The sequence below is a fragment of the Rattus norvegicus genome, chromosome 11, assembly GCF_036323735.1.
Source record: "Rattus norvegicus strain BN/NHsdMcwi chromosome 11, GRCr8, whole genome shotgun sequence".
NCBI lineage: Eukaryota > Metazoa > Chordata > Mammalia > Rodentia > Muridae > Rattus > Rattus norvegicus.
The window spans coordinates 24,543,791-24,564,872 of NC_086029.1; the positions used below are offsets into that span (position 1 = coordinate 24,543,791).

The 21,082-nt window shown below is 37.2% G+C and overlaps 1 protein-coding gene and 1 long non-coding RNA gene across 16 annotated transcripts in view; both read left to right on the forward strand.

Annotated features, from left to right (window-relative positions):
• The window catches only part of Robo1 (roundabout guidance receptor 1), a 1,040,826-nt gene that overhangs the window by 475,922 nt on the left and 543,822 nt on the right, over nt 1-21,082 (forward strand). The gene's annotated exons all lie outside the window — the stretch shown is intronic.
• On the forward strand, nt 3,733-20,580 carry LOC108352379 (uncharacterized). Of its 2 annotated transcripts, none has more exons than XR_005491060.2 (3): nt 3,733-13,822; nt 13,908-16,174; nt 18,296-20,580. It is a non-coding gene; the product is annotated as an uncharacterized LOC108352379 (long non-coding RNA). The 2 variants fall into 2 exon arrangements; XR_010055999.1 differs by having other exon boundaries at nt 15,978-16,174.

Sequence of the window (21,082 nt, forward strand, 5' to 3'; positions counted from 1 at the left end):
CTATACAATTTTTGGTGAACGATATAAATAGACACAAAACTGGGAAATGAGGCATCAAACAAAGGCTGTTAAAACTATTGTGTCAGGCTCCATCTGACACACTGAAACATCAAGCATAGTCTGAGATGTTCCCTGTGTCTGAGTATAATGTCTTCAGACCACCTTAAAACATGAAGATTGAACCTGGAGAGATTAACGAACCACTGTAAGTGGTGCTTGAACCAGTGGACTCAGGACTGCTGTGCTGGCTATATTCTATCCATATTGATCTAAATCATTAGATGGATCAAATTCCCAACCCTCCTACGATGCTCAACCCCAGATATCCAGGCTGTTCTATATGATTTCTTGCTTCATTGTTTTCTTAACAAGCTGTATGAGTAGCAAGTGCTGAGTTCTTATGATCACTGTAAGGTAGGTGCTAGGTCATCCTGAGGAAATGCTCCATGACCTTCCAGCTAGTTGTATAGATTTGGTTTGTGAAAACATCTATCCTCAAATGCTCACTCTCCAACGGTTCTGCATGGTTTCTTTTATCTGTCTCTGTCTCTCTCTGTCTCTCTCTGTCTATCTCTCTGTCTCTCTGTTTCTGTCTCTGTCTCTCTCTGTCTGTGTGTGTGTGTATGTGTGCATGTGTGTGTGAATTCCCTTTCCAAGAACTAAATGAACTCATTCTCTTTTTTCTTTACTTTTTTATTTTTAATTATTCACTTTACATCCTGTTTACTGCCTGCCTCCCAGTCACCCCCTCCCACAATCCTTCTCAAATCTCTGCTTCCCTTCTCCTCTGAGCAAGTTGGGGCCCCACTCTGGGTATCCCCAACCCCATCTTGGCACTTCAAGTCTTTTGCTTGTAAAACATATCCCACAAACAGGCAATGACTTTTGGGCTAGCCGAGTTCCAGGTGTTCAGGACCCGTATGAAGGTGAAACTGCGCATCTGCTGCATATGCAGCAGGGACACCGAGGTCCAGCCTGTGCATATTCTTGGGTTGGTAGTTCAGACCCTGAGATCCCCAAGGATACATGTTAGTTGATTCTGTTGGTCTTATTATGGATGGACTGCTCTTTTCAGGCCAATGTAAACTTCTCGATAAGACCTCTGTGAAAAGCTTATCAGTTGTCCTCGAAGGAGTTAGTTCCTTTCTCCACCTTGTGTTGTCTGCCTTCCGTGGTGTTCATTGCACCGTGACTCGTGCTGCAATCATGTGCATGCATGTATAGCTTTCTTATTAAACGGAAATTCTGTCATTTTTCTTCTTTGTGCTGACAGTGCTTTTTTCAATGCTGAGCAAGAAGTAAACACTCAATAAGTCTGTCAGTAATAGTGACTATGTCTATGAGTTATTAGTTAAAATGGCTAAATTCTTATTAAAAAAGCACGCCCCTCTGCCTGATATTTGTGGCTCACAACAAATAAAGCAGACATGAATTGAAAATAAGCTGTAATGGAAGGATGACTTGAATTTATTACAAAACAGATACTAACCTCTAATTTGTATTAGTGTGGGTTTTTGGATCCTCTGAAAGAATAAAAGTATCAATACTGATGGCCACAGAAGCAGTCCTTGAATAAATCATTCTGACAACTGGAACTCCATACGATTTCATTAACTAATGTAAATATATATGTATATGTATACACACACACATACACACACACACACACACACACACACACACATATATATACATATATATATTACTCAATAGAAATTTACAAAATATGCTTTGGTTTTCTTGAAAACAAATTTTATTTTAAATGTCCTCCTTTTCAACTTCTCAAAAAAACTTAACAAAAAAAACCCATCAAGTATATGTTTATTTGACTCCCAATAATAAGATTAAAATGAAATTCTACAAAACATGAAACAATAGTGTGGCAAGATGCTGGTCAGTGAGTTTCTTCTTTTGACAACAGTTCCTATTGAATTTTGATGGATAATATTCTGACTGTTAATCACTTATTAAATAATAAGATTAACTTGATGATATTATAAAAGCATATCCAAGAGCAGATTGTATCTTTCATTTTCATTATAGTGAAATAATGTCCATGAGATATCCACACTTCATTATGACATCAATTGTGTGCTTGTAAGCAACTTGAAGGAAAAACTTGTAAAATCCATTAAGTGTATTTATTTATGTGTTATATTATATATTTTTATTTTGTAATTTAACATATTGGGTAGGGGGACATAGCCACATCATAAGCTAAAGATTATCTGTGTTTAATAACCATCAAATATAGAAATAGCAATAAAATTAGCTACTAAGAACTGACTGGTTACTATATATCTAGAGGTATTTGATTTACCATTTCATGAGAATTATTGCTTTCCTTTTCCTCATTAGACTTAAAAGGGAGGGGTTTAACAGATTGGGAAAAGATCTTTACCAATCCTACAACAGATAGAGGGCTTATATCCAAAATATACAAAGAACTCAAGCAGTTAGACCGCAGGGAGACAAATAACCCTATTAAAAAATGGGGTTCAGAGCTAAACAGAATTCACAGCTGAGGAATGCCGAATGGCTGAGAAACACCTAAAAAATGCAAATCAAAACAACCCTGAGATTTCACCTCACACCAGTGAGAATGGCTAAGATCAAAAACTCAGGGGACAGCAAATGCTGGCGAGGATGTGGAGAAAGAGGAACACTCCTCCATTGTTGGTGGGATTGCAGACTGGTACAACCATTCTGGAAATCAGTCTGGAGGTTCCTCAGAAAATTGGATATTGAGCTACCTGAGGACCCAGCTATACCTCTCTTGGGCATATACCCAAAAGATGCCCCAACATATAAAAAAGACACGTGCTCCACTATGTTCATAGCAGCCTTATTTATAATAGCCAGAAGCTGGAAAGGACTCAGATGCCCTTCAACCGAGGAATGGATACAGAAAATGTGGTACATCTACACAATGGAATATTACTCAACTATCAAAAACAATGACTTTATGAAATTCATAGGCAAATGGAGGGAACTGGAAAATATCCTGAGTGAAGTAACCCAATCACAGAAAAACACACATGGTATACACTCATTGATAAGTGGCTATTAGCCCAAATGCTTGAATTACCCTAGATGCCTAGAACAAATGAAACTCAAGACGGATGATCAAAATGCGAATGCTTCACTCCTTCTTTAAAAGGGGAACAAGAATACCATTGGCAGGGAATAGGGAGGCAAAAGTTAAAACAGAGGCAGAAGGAACACCCATTCAGAGCCTGCCCCACATATGGCCCATGCATATACAGCGACCCAATTAGACAAGATGGATGAAGCAAAGAAGTGCAGGCCAACAGGAACCGGATGTAGATCTCTCCTGAGAGACACAGCCAGAATACAGCAAATACAGAGGCGAATGCCAGCAGCATACCACTGAACTGAGAATGGGACCCCCGTTGAAGGAATCAGAGAAAAGACTGGAAGAGCTTGAAGGGGCCAGAGACCTCATATGAACAACAATGCCAAGCAACCAGAGCTTCCAGGGACTAAGCCACTACCCTGACTATACATGGACTATACATGGACTGACCCTGGACTCTGACCCCATAGGTAGCAATGAATATCCTAGTAAGAGCACCAGTGGAAGGGGAAGCCCTGGGTCCTGCTAAGACTGAACCCCCAGTGAACGTGATTGTTGGGGGGAGGGTGGTAATGGGGAGAGGATGGGGAGGGGAACACCCATTTATAAGGGGAGCGGGAGGGGCTAGGGGGATGTTGGCCCGGAAACAGGGAAAGGGAATAACATTCGAAATGTAAATAAGAAATACTCAAGTTTATAAAGAAAAAACGGGAAAAAGGGGAGGGGCTTTCATTTCCATTTTAATGTTGACCCATTAATAGACATGTCAAATGACCTACCACAGGTAAGGTGCACATAATTACACATAATTTATGGAAGGTAAATGACAAAATTACTCTGCCACATTAACCAAGCTCTTCAAAGTTTTTTTCTTCTTTGTTCACCTAAATTTAGGAATTAAGTTGTCTGTTACATCAGAATCTTTACAACTAGATATAAACCTATTTACCATTCATAACTGAGTATATTAACCCTTCCTATTGACACAGTAGACATCTACCACAGAAGATAAATCTGATAAGGTCAAATGTAATATGCAGGTCTCTTCCTCATTGAATCAAATGAAAGCCAATTCCCCACATACTTAGAATATGGAAGCCATCTGTTTTGATCATTCCATGGCATTCATAAGAGAGTAAGTGAAGCATCATGAAGAAAGAAGGATGTGACTAATTGTCTGTACCATTTGGAATTGCAGCTAAGTGTACACTGTCCAGTAGGTACAGCATGCGCCTACCTATGCTCATGCCAATGTCAGGCACATTAGTATAGAACAAACTTGCCAGCTGAACATACAAAGGAAAAACGCCAGATTCTTGAGCATTCAAAGCTCCCTTGTGTATAAACTGTTTTGTACAAATAGTATAGACTACAGATTGGGATTAAAAAATACCAAAAATACCACTGAAGTGATAAAAGATTGAATTTCTGCTGTCATAAAGTAAAATAATAATAATAAATTGGCCATCTTAAGTTTTTCTGCTCACAGGTAGCTATGTTTTTTGAATGGCAGTTAGTGCAGTAGGTATGAGAACCACACATATTGCCTTAATTCTAACCACGATTCTGTACTTCCTACTTTATTTTGTTTCTATCCTTCAGGGTTTTTTTTCCAATTTAAGGATAAGGATAAATATAACTGTTTTATCAAGGCGATTGTAACTATTAAGTGAAATATATACAGGTACATTAGTCAGGGTTCTCTAGAGAAACGGAACCGATAGAATATAAACAGAATTTACTAAAGTGGCTTACAGATTATGGTCCAAGTACTACAACAACTCCTATCTCCAGCAGTCATTCAGTTCACAAGGCTGGATGTCTCATCTAGTCTTCGGTACATAGCAGAATTTCAAAGACATGGGTTCTAATGCCAGTGACAAAATGGATTTAACCAAGAGTGAAAGGAAGCAGTCAAAGGGAAAGGACTTCTTTCTTCTTTGTTCTTTGTATAAGCTTCCAGGAAAGGCCTTGGCCCAGATTAAAGGTGGGTCTTATAACCTCAAGTGTTATGGATTGAAGGTGGATCTACTTATAGCAGATGATGCAATTAACTAAAAATCCATTGTGTGCCCACTGGCTTAATTTTTTAGTTAATTCTAGATGTGGTCATGCTGAAAAACAAGAGTAGCCATTATAACAGGTATACACAAATATACACATAGATTCAAGTAGTAATTGGAAGAACTATATTGTTTGTACTATTATTACCAAAATCTAAATTTGAAAACACAACCTATTCTCTCCAAGCCACACTCTCATTTGAGCTTCATATTTTTAAATAGCTTTATTATTTGAAAATTTCTTGCTTTTTTATTGAAAATACATTCATCTCATACTACGCATTCCAAACACAGTTCCCCTCCCTCCAACCCTCCCTGATTCCCCTACCCTCTCTCACCAACTCCTACTCCATCTTCATTCAGAAAAAAGTAGGCTTCCAAAAGAGGCTAAACAAATCAACCATGACGTTGTGTGTGTGTGTGTGTGTGTGTGTGTGTGTGCGCGCGCGCGCGCGCGCGTGCGCGTGCGCGTGCGTGCATGTGTGGTAGATAGATAGATAGATAGAAATAATATAGATATATAACTAATAAGACAAGGCAAAAGCCCTCACACTGAGCCCCAAGACAGGAAAAGGAGTCAAAGACATTTCTGCTCCCACATTTAGGAGTCCCCAAAAACCATCAAGCTAACAACCACAACATATACACAGGGGACCTAATGCAGACTCTTGTCATCCCCATACTTGCCACTTAGTTTTTGTGGCTCTTGTGTGTCATGTGGAGTTGGTTCTCTGGACTGTGTTTTCTTGGCCCTTCATCTGACTCCTATAATCTTTTCCGCACTTCCCAACTCCTGTGTCTTGTGTGAGTGATATAGATATTCCATTTATGACTGGTGCTTCATGTTTTATACTCAACTGTTTAATTTAGGGAGTCACTAATGTATATCACTGACATATCAAATCCAGGATATCTCAAATTATTGCTGTTTGAATTCAGCTCAAAACAGGGTCCACAGATTTGCAACTCTTGTACCACCACCATTATCTCCAAGACAGGATGTTGCAATCATCTTAAATATTCTCTTTCTGTGTCTCCCACATACGCCAATGAGTAATTTTGAATGTGTATATTTTCCCACACCCTGGTATCACATTACTTTGAGAATTCCTCATCTACCTTCGGTAACAAGGTGAAATTCTGAACTCTCAGTGAACTCTTGCCTACACATAAGCCATCCAATACAAACTAGGCACTGTCCCCATTTTTTTAAAGTAGATAGTAACAATGTCTACCCTGTCTACTTTAGAAGTCTACTGCTTTTAAGTCAAAGATAAAATTATTTTCCTGTGCCCAGCTGACCTTGAATATTTCAGCCAATTCCCTGCAGTTCCTTTTCTTTGTCTCTCATTATATATGAGCCATTGACCTCTGAGAGCCCCTCCAGACGGTTTGCCTTGTAGGGTTAGCAGTCCATCTTAAGTTCTTTGACATCAACCACGACTGTATCACCCTTGACTTCCTAAGAGTAAGGACCTCCCTCTTTCTGTGGAAGCCTCCAACTGATCCTGTTCATCTCAGTTTATACATCATTCCTTGAGCACAACCCACCTGATAAATCTCACATCAATCTAAATTACCTCCATCACTATTTTCTTCCATTCCTTATTATAATTATTAATTGCGTACAGCCTCTGTGTAGACTTAACCTCAGTTGCTTCATTTAGAATATCATATTGCTGAAAATTTTTTATATAACAGTTATTCATTCTAGAAGACTTTGCACCCATACTCTGTTATCATCCAGTAAAGAAATAAGTATTCTTTGCTCTTCAATAGCGATACGCTTTCTAAAACCCCACTGACAAGGAAGAGGATGTGACTCATAGCTGTAGCAGAATAAAGGTTACTCCTAAAAGAAATGAGAAAATTGATCTTGTGCAAATAAATGTAAGGGGCATGTTTCTACACTCAGCTGATGGAAAAATAATTTATAAAAGCTAAAGCCAAATGCAGTAAGAGCATAAATCCTGTCTGTAAATATAAGTATAGGAGAAGCCATTTTGTTTCTGTTTGGATTTTGGTTCATTTGAAAACAGAAAGAAAACAGCTGTGTAGATAGGGAGGTGGGGGATATCTGAGAGTAGTTGAAGAACGGGAGAGAAAATACTCAAAATAAATTGAACAGTATTTTCAAAACTATTTTTTTAAAACTGTAGACAAAACAGAGAAATCCCCCCATTTTCTTGCTTTTAATTTTGAAACTGCTATCTGATTTCATAAAAAGTTCTTCTTCCATGAAAATCCATGTTATTGAAGTCACTTTAAAAATAAAACTGTTGTCAGCTTTTTAAATGTTATCAATTATAAACTATTCTATATTTCAAAAATTATGTCCAGAAAACTCATAAAAAATAGTGAGATGGTTTAAATAATATACTTATTTTATTGTTGAATATAATAGGAAGACTTTTTGACTATAGAAATGTAACGCCTTTAATTGAAGAATAACACCTTTTAAAACTCACCTATTAATCAAACTTTCCTCAAGTGGATAGCTCTGTGTGAAGTAAGGATGTAATTGGTCTTTCTTTGAACACTAATTTTCATGGGAAATTAGTATATACATAAAAATATCCTTAAGCTCAGAATTCACTCATAAAGTATGTGTAGTATATTAATAATTTATATGAATATTAATATTTTATACCTGAACCACTGGTGTGGGCTGCATGCAGCTAATTGCATATAATAGTTATCTATTTTCAAATATGAAATACAATCTAAATAATAGAGTATTAAAAGCTTGTAAACTATTCTGTGATAGGTAGCCATTTATCCTCCTAAGAACTCATTTTTTATGTAGTCTTTGATGTCATAGTGAATTTGATGGTAGAATAGTAAGTTGCTTATGTCTTTCTCCCTTTTTATATAACCTTCTTTCATTACAATCCAATGCTGTAGCCTACATAAGATTAAACTCAATAAATTATATTCCATCTTATCACAATTCATAAAGGTAAAATAAATGAGGAAAGTTATCACAAAGCAAGTAACTTCCTTAGAATAACAGTACTAAATTTTCAACTCATCTAGAAACAAAAATAACACAGTATACTCAGAGAATTCCTCATACTTAAAAGCAAGACTGAATCAATATTTAATTATATTTGCTACATTTTAAAAAAAACTCTTTTTAGCAGATGTATCCTTTCTCACTCCTCTACCTACACAGGGTTGCTTAATGTAACATAGTATCCCTAAGGAAGATCCCAGAAAAATATTTAATGTATCTTGAAATAGCACTAAGTCTTAGTCTACTAGTGATCTCTTCACTTATTTCTTTATTCATTCCTTTACGTGGTCACTAGTTATTGGTTGTATGACAAACAATATAATGAAAAAATAAATCTGGGGGATATAAATATTATGGAGGGGAATCTTTTTTAAAACCAGTGGAGACAGGAGACACTATATAGATTTTAATCTATGTTTACAAACAACACAGCAACTGATTCAAGAGTAACACTGAAAGGATACATTCAAGTTAGACTTTAAAAACAGGGCAACTTTTCCCTAATCATGGGAAGAAGACAAAGCAGGGCAGAGAAAGTCATGCGACAGCACCAATTTGTTTGTGAGACCTTGAATGCCATGCATGCTTGATCATTCTCTGGCAGGATAATGGGATAATCTACCTCTCTATTCTCCAGTGTAAATGTTCAAATGTTCAGCAAAACCTTGAAGCAGAAACTAGACACATGCTGCACAATAGAGGGGCTCCTGCTCATACATATTTGTAGTTATGTAGTTTACCTTCCAAAAATGAAAATAGTCCCATTCTAAGTACGTGTGGGATATACAGAATATGTCTGTCAACACTCAAGTTCTACTGAACAGTATCGTATTACAGTTTTCTTGGGTTTTTTTTCCTAGAGAGGCATTTCAAGAAATGTATATGGAACTTCAAATGCACTTCTTTAAAGTGTGTGAGTAGGGTTGAGTTTTGGTTAAAATAGTTTTAAATGCTATTTCAAGATACACTAGAAATCTTTAAGGTGCTTTAGGAATGAGGCATGGTTTAAAACATTGTGCTATAGAAAAAAATTTGACTAAAGCAAATAGTAAAAGCATAAGGTTTAGTGGCACAATTTATTTAAGTTGTGTAAAAAGGGAAATGTATTACTGATTTTGTTTCATTATCATTGAATTTCAAGGATGGCCCTGAATTGCTTTAGCAATCTCTGAACATATACTCCTTTCACTTTCTAATATGTCTGTCCAAATCATAGATTCTATGTTATATGCATTTGTCCTCCTGGTCATTGAAAGATCTCAAAACCAGAACCAAGTTTAAATAGATTATAGATATATTCTATTACTTTTCTTATATTTTCCCTAAGTCAACATCATGAACTCCTTACTATATCAGATTGCCACTTCTGACATACTATGCTATCCTTCTCTATTTAAAGTGCACACTTACTGAGTTAGTATATTTATTATTTTAGTAACATGAATATATATCATGAAGCTGAAGAGTTAGAAACCCATTTCTAAGTGTGTTTTATAGTTATTTTAAAAATACTGCTATGTACACAACACACATACGTGCACAACCTTTTCTTTCTTTCTTTCTTCCTTTCTTTTTCCTTTTATCCTTCCTTTCTTCCTTTTTCTGCAAGATGAAATTACATAACATACTATATGGTCATAATTTCCAATGTTACAATTTCCTCACCACTATTCTATTTTGTTCATTCAGTGTTGTAGTTATATACAGAAATATCAATGAAAATTATCATGCTCAACTGAAATATGAGTTTGTCCCCATTCTTAATTATCTAATATATTTAATAGAGTTCAGTGAGTCCTACAAATCAAAAATCATTTTAGATTCTTTTTAAGTAATGTAAGGCATTTTTTACAGTCATTAGAATTTGTACAATAAGCCCATTTAATGTTTACTTTAATATACCTCAATATTAAAAGTTTAGTGCATATCTTAGCCTGTCCAAACCACAATATAAAAATGCTATAGGCTGGGTAGCTTGTTTACAACATAAAATTATTTTACTATTCTAAAGTTGCTATTTGCGGTGCTTTGGATATTCTTGGCCCAGAGTGTAGCACTACTGGGAGGTGTGGCCTTGTTGGAGTACATTTGTCACTGTGGTGTGGGCTTTTACCCCTCCTTCTAGCTACCTGGAATACAATCTGCTCCTGACTGCCGTCGGTTCAAGATATAGAACCTCAGCCTTCTCCAGCACCATGTCTGCATGGACCGTGTCATGCTTCCTGCCGTGACGATAATGGACTCTTACAAGCACACCTGAATTAAATGTTCGCCTTTATTAGAGTTGCCTCGACCACAGTGTCTCTTCACAGCAGCACAAGCCAAACTAAGCCACTATTCAAGATCGAAACAGTCAGTGTTAGTGGAGATCCCATTTCCTTATTTCCAGAAGCATGTTCTTACCTGCTGGAAGATACAAACGCATCTTTTTTCTGTGAAGGCCCCATCCACATAACAGGGTCATCTGCCAAATGCCTTCACCCCTTAGTACCTTTGCCTTGTGAACTGGCTTTCCGACCATGGGTTTTTAGGAGCTCAAACATTCAGAATATACCAGTCAGTAAGCTACACTGATTTTGGTATGAATGACTTCAGGTCAGTGGTCCCAGGAAAAACTGGACATACGGTAGTAAAGCTATCAGAACACAAAGGACTTGAGCTCATTAACCAAAAAGCGTGCTCAACTTCTGGAAAATGTATTAGTTCAATTAAAGGAGCATAGTCACCTCAGAATTATGTGTCAGAAAGCAATGAAAGAGCTGCATGTGGCCAGCACCCATGAGACGTAAGATTCTGGGGGGCTGAGGTAGAAAGCCTGTCTTTCAGGTCTTATTTGCAAGGTGTAATAAAGTGAAGCCTTGGGCTGGAGAGATGGCTCGGTGGTTAAGAGCACTAACTGCTCTTCCAGGGGTCCTGGAACCACATGGTGGCTCACAACCATCTAGGAATAAAATAAATAAATCTTTAAAAAAATAAAAAAATAAAGTGAAGCCTTGTATTTTTACAAACAGAAATACCTATATATATATATATATATATATATATATATCATCACATGTATACTATACTAAATAGATCCTGGAATACATTCACAGTATATGTGTTTATCTTAGCGATTCTAGATGAATATATATAATGATCTTTATTTGATTCATATGGAGCATCATATTTCTGTAATATGTTGCTAGAATAACAAAATGAGAAATATATTCCATGTTCTTCCTGCAGATTTACTTAAATGAGTGCTAGTTTCCTGATTGTGCCATACCCAGGAAGCAGCACAGCTCTTCTCTGCATTCAGAACCCGCACATGTACTCAAGAAGACATGAAAAACAGTACAGTTTCTTCAAAGTACAAATAGATGTCTCCAACAGACTAGATGTTAGCACCAAGGATTAAAAGCTCACAAATTCATCACATCAACAGATAAAATGTTAATCATTTATTTTCTGCACATTTCATTGCCTTCGATCCGCTACACCTGCTAGAGTGTGAAGTGTGAGACTTGCTGTCTTCCCTTGCAATCTGTATTTCTGAACTCAGAATGTAATTCTGAATAAGATCAACTTTGACCTTATTTAAAGAACACACACTCATTGAATGCTGATGCTACACTCTAATTTTAAGCTTTATGATGCCTGAGATCACATAGTAAATTAGTAGCAAAACCAGTGTTAAGAACTAGGTTCACTACTTCTTCAACAGTTTTCTTAAGACCTCATTTAAATCACACAAGATAAATTAAGTTCAAATCTGCACATAAGGAGAGCCTAAAATAGATCACGTGTTTTTCTGTGAATTTGCCAAAGTGAGTTTAACCATTTTTATGGATTTTGCCTATAGTTGGGCCTGAAACCAGATTTTTGCTTTACAGATCAGATTATATCTTAGCCAGATTAAAAAATATCTCAGGAACCCTGGCAGGGTGAGCTAATCTTGGGACCATCTGTTTTTTGGATTGCTCTTGGTTTTTTTTTTCCAAAGGAATTCTGCCAACACTTTTCGTGTCACTGGCTCCTCTCTGAGCGACTGAATTATTCAGTGTTGGAGAAAACTTGTTCTCAGCACCAGGTTTTAAATTTTACAGTAATTGATTGAGAGTAGACATCGAGTCAGAGATGATTCACTCTGCATAGCGATTCTCACTTTCGTATAATATTTAAGAATGCTCATATGCTTGCAACTTTAACAGCTTCGAAAAAACCCACCTAGAATGATGGGAAGAGACAATAACAGATTCTTGGTGTCTGAATTAAAACTAGAAATTGCCTACAAATTCCTCTTAGGGATCTCTTGTTGGTGATTATCTAACTTGTCAAAAAGTATCAATTCCATGTAAGCGTGAGTCTAAAAAGGAGCCCCCCCCCCCAGATCCTCCAGATCCTCTTACAGCCCTGAAACACTGTAGCATACCTTTCTGTATAATGGCGGCGGCTAGGAGAGTTCTAAAATCTTGAAGAGAATGGTGATGTGCTCTTTGAGTGCTAAACTCATGACAGCTCGATGCCTCACATACTAGCTTTTTACTACTTTATCTATTTTATTGGTAAAAATAAAATATAACTCCATTGTGTTTCCCGTTCCCCCTCGCTGTCAGCCCCCCAATCCTTCCTACATAACCCTCTTTTACCCTCTATCAGCTTCATGGCATTTTTTCTTTAATTATTGATATGTATATATAGACATGCATACAGACAGACCCTTAAATATGTAAATACAATTTCCTCAGTCCATATCCAAGAATGTTACTAGTATGTGTATGATGTCAGGACTGACAATTAGTTATTGGATAGCTAATTGGTGTGTTATTTCCTGGGGAAAACTAATTTTTCCACCTACAATATTACTTAGTTGTCTGTAGTTCTTCGTCCATGAATGAGGCAGATTTCCCTTCCATGTTAGCGTGTCTATTGATGTCGTCTTTGTTCATGACTTGCTTAAGAAACAAATTATTAAAATGTTAATTAGAACTCATGGATATACCTTCACCGATATTTCTAACAGATGCAATTCTACAGCAAACTTCCTGTTCCTCTGTTTCTAATAATGTTTCTGCCTCCTGTGCCATGGTGATCTCTAAGCATTAAGTGTAGGAGTTATGTTGTAAATGTCTCTAATGGAACTAGGCAACACAGCCTCTCCTTCTCTCCACTTTGATCTGCTATGGCTTTCGGTAATAGTCTGTTGTAAAATGAAGTTGCATTGATAAAGTATGAGAACTATACTTGCTTCTGGATAACGATTGGGAATGTAGATAAGAATTGTGCTCATTTAGTAAAGAGGTAGTTTAAGTTCTCTTCCAATATCCATCATTTTCTAGCCCCAGACATTTGGCTAGGTTTCCATGACAAGGCATAGTTTTCCTCTTGTGGTGTTAGCCTTGAGTCCAATTAGGGAAGTATTATGATGTATGCTGTGATGTATGCGTGTCACTATTGCACTGATTAATGCTGTAGTCTGTAGGCACAGTGGGTGGGTAGGACTTTTTGTTACCTCTCTCCCTTAGAAATTGTATGACAGTTCATACTAGCTCTTAAATCTGCTCATGTTTCATCCATATCAAGTCATATGGTTATGTAAGGCTAAAAACAAGGATGAAGAGTCAAATCTTATCAAATACTTGGAAAGTGAGGCAAACAGAAGAGGTAAGAACTAAAAGCTTGAATCTTTTCTTTTTTTATTTATTTATTTATTTATTTATTTATTTATTTATTTATTTTTACACTCCAGATTTTATAAGTGTCATGTTTGGACAAGAACAGATGACTATATTGAAGAAAGATCTGAAGAAAATATGTGGCCAAATAAACAGTAGGGGAAAAATCTCACAGAATAATTCAGAAAACAGTAGCTGAGTTCATGTAGGTAAAAAGATAAGTTGGCATTGACATGAATAAACACAACTATATCCACATTTGTAGAAGACCAAATAGTGTTCTATTGGGCGGCTTGCTATAGCTAAAATTTGCATTATGTATACAAAACACTCATGTGAAATAAATCATCAAATAGTTTAACAGCCTTATACAAAGACCACTTAATCATTCTGTTCCTTGTGTTCATCAATGCAGTAACGGATATAGGGTACTTAAATTATCACATTCTGCTAGTCTTTATTTTTGAAGACTTTATGTAGTTCTTATTCTAAATGATGCTTAATCAGACTTGGGAAGGTGAAAAGTATCTAAAATCTACTAATATGGAATTCTAACATTTTATTTATACACACACACATACACACACATACACAGTCTGATAGTGAATCTACAATCTAAAATTCATTTAAAGAATTCTCATATAAATAAATAAAATATTAAAAATTAAGGAGGGGTCTTGAGAGAGAGAGATAGTTCAGTGGTTAATAGCATCCACTGCTTTTGCAGAGGACCTGAGGTCAGTTTCCAATACACGTATCAGATATAATAGCAAAACATGAAACTCCAGCTCCAGGTGATTTGGCGGCCTCCTATGGACTCCTTAGATACCTTCATGTACACAATATCCATAATGGCATGAAATATATGCATACCTACACATTAATCAAAATAAATACATCTTTTAAAACAAACAGAAATGAGCCCATGTATTTTTAAAAGGGGAAGTAACCTGTCCACCAATTAAAGATGAAGCATTTAGCACATAGTTTCCCCAGAGTGACCATTTCAAAAAGGGAGATGGCACTGAATGGAGCTAAATGTCAAACAACAGCAACAAGTTCTTTAAAATTTTCTTGTCAAGGTACATGGGTCTTTATTAAATTGTTGCGTCACTAATCTAATGGTACTTAAATTAGAGCCCTGAAAACAGACATCTCTGTATGACTATATTCTAGTCTCCATGACTAACTCTGATCGTTCCCACCACTCATGTAAAGACATTTCAGAAGGCAGTGTGAGCAAATTAAAATTAGGAAATCTCACAACAGATTAGAAAATTAGACAGTCATTGGGCAAGATAAATATTATGAATTCTTATAACAATAAAACTATTACAAGTTAAACAGTATAAATAATATTTTAATAAAACTTCAAAAATTTACTCCTTGAAAACTTTATAGGCATATAAATGTATCATGATCACATCCACCTCTCATTCCTTACCTTCAACTTCCCCCAGGACCTCCCATTCCATATCCTTGTCAATTGCTGCTTCTTTATTTCCTTCTTTCTTTTTCCTTCTTTCTTTCTTTCTTTCTTTCTTCTTCTTCTTCCTCGTTCTCCTCCTCCTTCTTCCTTCTTCTTCTTCTACTACTACTACATCTCTTCCTCCTCCTTTCTCCTACTCTTCCTCTTCCCTTTCTCCCTCTTCCTCTTTCTCTTCTTTTTCTTCACTCCTCCTCTTCCTCCTCCACCTCTTTCTATTTGACTAAACCCAATTACTGCTACCCATATGCCTGCTCCTGAGTGTGATGTCATCCCACTGAGATGTGAGGAACCTATTAGTGGTACTGTGAAGTGTTATCCTCTAGACATGACATGGCTGTTGTACACACATAAAGTTCCAGCAGTTTTAGTTACATTCACAAGATCCTCACAAGAATAACCAAGTAAAAACCTCACCATTCCAATTGTCTACTGCCCACTATCTGACATAAAATGGTTCTCTTTCCTTTATAAGTGTTTTTGTAAAAGTAAACATTGTACAAAATAAAGTATCATCAATATAATACCTTCAAGACATGTGGATAAATAGAGATTAGAGTTCCCTAAGGTGTTTTCTCTCTTCGAGTTCTATGTGAGGAAAGTTTAATTGATAGTCTTAGCACTGTTAGCATTGTTTTACATGTGCTTCCTCTGGCAGGTTCTGTGATTTTTCACAGGAAGCCTATGAAGTAGAAGTCATCACATCTTATACAGAGTGAAACATGAGTTTATGTAGAGTTGTGTAACTCACTAGATGAGCACATTTGGAAACTTCTCAAGTGAGAGTCAAGCTGGCCCTCAAATCAGTACTTTGTCCATTTCTGCAAGAGGAATAACACAGGGCCCTGGCTCTAGGTGAGTTGAAAGATGCTGTGAACTATATTAAAAATCAATCTAGCTCCTGGGATTCAAAAACCATACATGAAAGAAATCTCTTGGAAAAAAAGTACTTAGAACTATGGGCTCCAGCTCCTGCACGTTACTGAGATCATTTCCAGTACTTGAGTCTGTTCATAAAGCTTTACAAGACCAGAAAGTGGTCTTTCTTGAAACAACAAGCTTTGCCTAAATCCTTTCCCCATAAAAGGCAACCTTCCCCAGCCTTGATCCTCTGGGTAGATAAACACAGGCTGATCCACATCGCCTAAATCCTAGCTCAGTTCCACTGACCAAGGAAACAGGAGTGACCTCACCCAGATACAGCCTGCTTTCTTGCTTCTTTAAATCACCAGCCACTTATGTGCTGTCTTCAGTCACACCTATGAAATTCTTCACATGTCCTCTCCCAGCTCTTGAGTAACTGTGTACTCTCTCCCGCTCTAGACATTATTCAGAATCTTAACTAAATGTACATCTGTTCCCCCAAAGCCCAGGAAGACCTAAATTCCAAGTCTCTGTTGGTAGGATTATAGTCTTTTAAAAGAAGGTTCTATTGAGCAAACTAATATGAGGAAACAGCTGAACAATAAGATTCTGTGCAATGTCTTTCCAATAATACACTGCTTAATCCTTTCTCATTTGGGGCCTTTAAAAGTCGTGTATTTACTCTGCATCCCACATCCCGCCACTGCTTTTATTTTGATATTTTTTCACTTGACATTACTAGCTATTGTGTAAGAACAACTCCAGAGGAAGCAGAGGGTTCCAGCAATCAAACAAGACATTCTGTTTAGCGTAGAACATAACAGTACAAAGTAACTGCCAGTCTGTAGTAAGTGCAGAACAAACGTGCATCAGTGGCAACACCAAAAATGTTTCTGCTTATAGGTAGCGAATGTGTTAACATCCCATCAAGTCAACTGCCCTAGGAGTTGCACTAGGTGCTGACGCTTTTCCTACAGCTCTCATTACCTCCTACTCAGAAGCAAAGCAGGAAAATTGACTAGCAGTCCTTTAACCAAGTGATGTTAAAAAGTCACACACACACACACACACACACACACACACAAAGAATTAATCCTGCTAATGTTCACTATATCAACTCAAACACACATAGACTGTCAAATGAATATGCAATGTATCTTATAGGATTATGTTATTAGATAACCTGTTGATATCAATTTCATATTTAGAGGTAAGAACATTAACAATTTAGGACCTTTTAAAATATTGTGCAGATATACTCTTAGAGCACAGACATATTAGGAATCACTCACTTCCTGACTTACCAATCAGAATTGCCCTCAGTTGCCATTTACCTATAAATCTGGAACAGCTTACTTTCTATAGCATGCTAGTATTTTTCAAAATCTTCTTTTATAACCGTGCTCTGCCCTCTTAAATAAGCCATAAGATTGTGTTATACTTCAAAGAGCGATTCAAAAATTGTGCTGGTGTGAGCATAGAACCCACTCAACAAGAATGTGCAGATCTCCCACAAAGTTGTGATAACCCCCATCACCAACATTCCAAAAATGGTTAATGTGTTGTAGTTTTCTCTCCTTGTGGAGCTGACTTTGTTCTACTTGTCCTGGGGGCACATGTATTCTAAGCATCATAGACAGACACTGTGATGAAATGTTACCCATAGGTGATTCTTGGTTTCTCTGACTAGTGTCCGCATGAACTGACAGAACACTGCTTTACTCTCTTTCAGTATCAGGTATTTTCTTACTTCTATGAACATATAAAGAATTGCCAGGTTTCTAGAACAGTCTCAAACGGGAAATTGTACAATATTACATCCTCTATTTCCCATTCTAGCTCAACAGTAACAGGCAACTCCCACACTCCTCCACAACCCAATGAAGGAGGGATGGGGGAACCATGTTTTTCTCTTTTAAACTTATACACAATAAAACTGATCGTATCCCTCCATTCCTCCCTCTCTCTCTCTCTCTCTCTCTCTCTCTCTCTCTCTCTCTCTCTCTCTCTCTGTGTGTGTGTGTGTGTGTGTATCTGTGTGTGTCTATGATACCATTTTCCTCTAGTTAGACTTTGCCAAGCTAAAAGAACAAATTTGCTATTTATTTTTAGGTAATGACTCCACTTAAAATTAAAAGGATCCAGTGTCTTATTAGACTTTCCAGTGGTTAAAAGTGAATGGAATTTTTCAAAAACCTTCAGCAAATATAAAATGTTACTACAGTATCCAACAACTTTCTCTATCAATAAAAAGGATAAAAAAAAATAAATTTCAATGTGACTTGCAATGTGTAGCCTTAGTTTACTCAAACCCAGCCTTCTTAATTATTGAAACATTACATGGCATTATTTACAGAGCATGAGAGTCTGCAGGTTTGAAACAGAATATTCCTTAAGAAAAGAGGGCATTCTCACTAACCCCAGGGTAAACAAAGAGGGATAGAGGCAGGCTCCTGGCAACAAATTATGAAAGTTAAATCTACAAGTTAAGATTGCAGAGAAACTTTAAAACAAACTTCCCTTCTTTGCCATTCTTAGTTTCTTAGTCCTTTACCATTTTTTTTGGTCTTTCATGGACAGCCAAAATTTAGAAAATGCACCAATCCCATAGTTACAATGACTAGAAGGAACCCATTCCCAGGCAAGTGAGCCCTGTGTCTCCTTCATGTCTGGATTATACTGGAGGGATGCTTAACACAGCCCTGCATTGGTAACAAGCCCCTGCACTCCCCAGAGTGGATCCCTTTTCCTACCTTATCCTAAACCTGACAATCCTTAGGGAGTTCACATCCTTCAGCTTCTCCCCTTTCTCCATGGCTGTTCACTAGCAATCAAGAACATTGCTTAGCAACAAAACCAATCTGCATGCCCTTACTCGTTCAGGACGTCCTTACTCCCACCGAGTACACATTCACAATCCTGTGTTTGCCATGTGTCAGGAGGATGCAGAGACCTGGACAGATTCTAGATACACAATAGTTCTTCCCACTCAACTTGCAGATTCTCCAGTCATGTGGACATCTTTTCCATGTCCAGGCTACATGTTTCATGGAAGCCAGATATTTCTGGAATAATTAAATGCCATAAAATAAAAATATTTTTACCAATTAAATTTTAAAATCCTGGAGCTGAAAATGTGGCTCAGGACTTAAAATCACTTTCTAATGATCATACGGAGGACCCAGGTTCAGTTCCAAAAATCCACAGGAGATAACTAACAACCACTTGTAACTCCAGCTCCAGGGAGCCAATGTGCTCTTCTGGCTTCCACAGACATCTAAACACACACACACACACACACACACACACACACACACACACACACACACGGGGAGATAGATATGTATGAATGGATAGATAGTGGATAGATAGATAGATAGATAGATAGATAGATAGATAGATAGATAGATGCATACATACATAGGTAGATATATAGATAGATAAAAAAAGAAAGAAAGAGAGGAAGGAAGAAAGAAAGGAAGAAAGAGAGAAAGAAAATACAGAAAAGATAGGCAGATGGATGACAGAGAAATGTGAAAATAGATAAGAAGTACTAGCTCTGTATTTCATTGCTCAAAAGTAAACAAGTTAACATTTTATTGTCAGGATCAATACTACATATGAGGGAACTCTAGATATCAAAGAATCAGAAATTTCCTTGCACCTCCCTTTGAGGAAAGCTCATCTCATGTCAAAATATGATATACACAGACTGCTAATGGCTCAGCTTATCCTTTTCAGTTTTATAACAGGGTAGAAGTGATATATATCTACTGGAAATAGTTCTTCAAATGTTGAACTTTGACCTTTTCCTTTGACCATGATGAGCTCTGCCCATGTTAGACGGGAGAGTCCACAGTTTGCTGTCAGTCATGAAACCATAGAGAAAACCATCAACATTCTTTATCAGAATATACTGCTAAGCTCCAAATAGTTATGTGGATAAATACATTTTCTGCGAAAAACAATGTGTTCGTCTTGTGTTTTTCAGTTCGCAATCTTTTTTCAGTTCACAACATTATTGTAAGTAGAAGAATATTTGCATATACTCGTGGGTGAATTGCTATACCAGTGACAAACTTCAGTTCATACTCACTGGCATCATCAATACTAACAAGGACAAGAACCTTTGGGTACTGGGCCAGTGTCATTTCAAAGCTGACTAGGGCAGAAGTACTGGGGCCACACACTGCCTTTCTATTATAATAATGCATGATAGAATACATGCAGGGACAAATCAGGAGTGATGTTCTGTGAGTTTATACAGAATAGAAATATCTATGTAGCACAGGGAAATAAAAGGGAGTCTAGGAGTGGGAATTCAAAAGGGAGATTGCCTCAAAGCAATGCTATATATACACACCAAGTGAGAGAGGGTGGAAAGAAAGAAGGAGGAAAAAAAGGAGGAAAGGAGGGAGGGAGAGAGGGAGGGAGACTGACTTTTTCCAGACTACATGTTGACTTCTCATGGTGCTCTCAGGAAAGTGCATTGTGAATAAAAAACACTAAGCCTTGCATTGTCCACATCTAAAATAAGGCCCATGGCTACTTGTTCAGAGAATGCTAGACATGATTAAGCCCTGCTACACAGGCCCTAGCCATTGTAAAAGTCCAATACTTTTTTCTTATCATACTTATCATACTAATATTGCCATGCATCAGGTTTTTGGGTACTAGGAGTGTATTTGATTACTTATACCTACATAACAACCTTTGTGTGGTGGCTTGAGGATGTCATCAAATAACTTATCTAAATGCACATTATTACTGAGCCCTAGTGGGAGGATTTGAATGACGCTCAGAAACTCATGTTCTCAGTCCCTATGCTACACTAGCTCTCCACAGTGGCAGCACAAAGCATTATCATGAATGTGCCTATGTGTAGACTGGTGGTGGGTG